Source organism: Staurois parvus, unplaced genomic scaffold (genome assembly GCF_062004578.1).
Source record: "Staurois parvus isolate SC_StPar_1 unplaced genomic scaffold, SC_StPar_1.0 ptg000484l, whole genome shotgun sequence".
Lineage (NCBI taxonomy): Eukaryota > Metazoa > Chordata > Amphibia > Anura > Ranidae > Staurois > Staurois parvus.
In genome coordinates this window covers 751,908-755,329 of record NW_028318280.1, presented here as the reverse complement: position 1 = coordinate 755,329, position 3,422 = coordinate 751,908, and positions in this window count along the sequence as shown.

Genomic DNA, 3,422 nt, shown 5'->3' with positions numbered 1-3,422 from the left:
TCAGGCATTCTCTTGTATTGGCACATCTGAAGGAGAGCGTACAATCAGATTGTATAGTGTATTGCTAGTATTACCGTCTTACACAAGGCCACGTGTATTCCCCATGTAATCTGTCATGGCCGATCATGGCCACAGAGAGTGGAGGCCACAGAGAGTAAATGGATAGCAGATTGTACAGGGATTGCACAATCAGATTGTAGTGTGTAGGACCAGCCTAAAGGGGGGCATCTATACCAGGGGTGGACTGACCATTCGAGCACTAGGGCACTGCCCGAGGGCCCGGGGTCAGTAGGGGGCCCCATGAGATGCCCCTGGTACCTTTCATTGGCTTTTTCATAGGCTTTTTTGGGTGTGGGCGAGAACATAGGGGCCCCATGATCCCCTATTGCCCGGGGGTCCCATGAGTTGTCAGTCCACTCACAGAGGCTCAGCATCACCTAGGAACGCCCACTCCTCCAGACTGACACCCACCCGTCATAACTCCTCCCAAGAGCCAGCCCACTCCTTGCATCAGGACCAAGGGCTCTTGAGCAGAGTACAGAAGCAGGGTGCTGTAATGTTTTTAGTTAGCTAGGTACAGCACTCTGCCGGCCCCTCCCACCAGCCATGATATGCCTGCATTGAATAGAGAAGAACAGAGACCCAGTGATAACATCACTTATAAAGGAGGAGGAGGAAAAGGAGGTGGAGAAGAAGGCAGAGGAGGAGAAGGAAGAGGAAGAAAAGTAAAAAGAGGAAAAAGAGGAGGAGGAAAAGAAGGAGCAGAAGTAGAAGGAGGAGGAGAAGAAGGAGGAGAAGTAGGAGGAGGAGAAGAAGGAGGAGACGTAGAAGGAGGAGGAGTAGGATGGGGAGGAGAAGGAGAAGAACAAAGATAAGAAGAAGGAGGAGGTAAAGCTGGAGGAGGAGGACGGGGAGGAGAGGGAGAAGGAGGAAAAGTAGGATGGAGAGGAGAAGGAGACTGAGGATAAGAAAAAGGAAGGGAAGGAGAAGGAGGAGGAGGAGAACTAGATGAAGGAGGAGGAGAACAAGAAGGAGGAGAAGGAGAAAGAGGAGAAGGTGGAGGAGGAGGAAGAGGAGGAGGAGAACTAGATGAAGGAGGAGGAGAACAAGAAGGAGGAGAAGGAGAAAGAGAAAGAGGAGAAGGTGGAGGAGGAGGAAGAGGAAGAGGAGAAGGCTAAGAAGGAGGAGGAGGAAGAGCAGCAGGAGAAGGGGTAGAAAGAGAAGGAGGAGGAGAAGAAGAAGGAGGAGGAGGAGAAGGGGTAGAAAGAGGAGGAGAAGAAGAAGGAGGAGGAGGAGAAAAAGGGGTAGAAAGAGAAGGAGGAGAAGAAGAAGGAGGCGGAGGAGGAGGAGGAGGAGAAGAAGGGGTAGAAAGAGAAGGAGGAGGAGAAGGCTAAGAAGGAGGAGGAGAAGAAGGAGAAGAAGTGGTAGAAAGAGAAGGAGGAGAAGAAGAAGGAGGAGGAGGAGAAGAAGGAATAGGAGCAGGAAAAGGAGGAGGAGAAGGAGAAGGAGGAGGAGGAGGAGAAGAAGAAGGAAAAGGAGAAGAAGGAGGAGGAGGAGTAGAAGGAGGAGGGGGAGAGGAAAGAGAAGAGGAGGAGGAGAAGAAGGAGAAGGAAAAGGAGGAGGAGTAGGAGGAGGCGGAGGAGAAGAAGAAGGAAAAGGAGAAGAAGGAGGAGGAGGAGTAGAAGGAGGAGGGGGAGAGGAAAGAGAAGAATGAGGAGAAGAAGGAGAAGGAAAAGGAGGAGGAGTAGAAGGAGGAGGAGGAGGAGAAGAAGAAGAAGGAGGAGGGGGAGTGGAAAGAGAAGGAGGAGGAGGAGCAGGAGGAGGAGGAGGAGAAGGAGGAGGAGGAGCAGGAGGAGGAGAAGGAGGAGGAGGAGCAGGAGAAGGAGAAGGATGAGGAGAGGAAACATAATGAATGTAAAAAGAAACAGTTTATCTGGGGAAGAGTTGGGGATCTGCCATATTGATTTGATGTATCTGAAAATGGTTTGGGTGGTCACGGTGTGCGGTCTCTCTGGCCAGTACCAATTGTCTTCCAGTGAATCTATTGCAGATTGGGGACCTCCATCACTGGAGTCTTCATGTGGACAACTCATCGAATTTACCGTTTGTAGCAGAATCCTCGTGTGACCCCAATAAATGAGTGGGAGGCGTCACGGTCATGTTTCTGTTTAAAGTGGAACTCCGAGCAGATATTGGGAACACAGCCATTTGCTGTTGTGCTGATATATTTTTACAAACATCTGGTATAATAATTTACCTTTGTATTGGCCTCCTCTAAACACAGCGGAGCCAAGAGGCAGACTTTGTTGCTTTTGTTCCCCGTGCTGTCAGTCTAACACAGGGAGCTCGCTCCCTAGATTAGAGTGAGTGATTACATGAAAACCAGGAATTAATCTATTTGCCTAGAACCTACCTTTCAGCTTTTTTTTTCATTTTTGGCTAATTCTGTAATTTTCAGGCCATCGCGCGGTGTTGGATAACAGATTAGACTACATTACATCCCGGAGTCATGCCCCCCACACGTCAATATTTTATTCGGATTCCTCTCCGAAGCACTTATCGGTCTGCATAGAATTGGGTGTAATTTTCTGGATTGCTCAGAGTCATCCACGGCGCTGGTGATTGATGTACTCCGTGAATTGCGGTGTAGGATTTGGCACCTTAAGAACAAAATAAAAATGTGTACGCTTCTGAAATGGAACGCGGTGTAAGTGCGGCGTATTGACTGGCGCACGTTGTAATTACTCTGCAGCGGCCGTTCTGCTAGCATATGAACCTAAGTGCCGGATACCATTCCACGTCTGCTTATACGTTACCTAAAGTGAAGCTCCATCTTTGTGGAGGATAAAAATCAATCTTTTCTGGGTCTATAGGGCTCTATATAGAGGTTTTTATCTGGGTTTATAGGTTGTACGGGTGTCTGACGAACTTCATTGCAGATGCTGACCTGCTTCTGGCCTGTAGATGCTGAGGCAGGCCACTGTGGCCCTGTACTCGAGCTGCAAGCAGGCCTATGGACAAAACAAAAATGGACACACTGTATAGGATATCACTTTACACGGCAATTTTTTGTTTTTCTAGTTCTATTATGTATTGATCCTGCCAGTAGACTATTTTTCCTCTTCCTGTACCAGGCCAAGCTGACCAGCAAACACAGGATAGTGAATGTTTCATTAAAATTTTTATATGTAACATAACCAAAAGCGATTTTTTTCCCCCACAGTGTTGTCCATAGGTCAGTTTAAACATAAAGAGTAGGATATCTGTTAAAACAATGTATCAAATGTAACTATAGTACCACAAGCATTATGCAGCATCTAGGAAAGAGGGGAGCGCCCCTCGAAACGCGTCAGCCATATGGTGGGTCCTCTCGTGGTTTGGGAGTTGACTTGGTGACCAGGTTGCTTTGGACTTTAACAAGT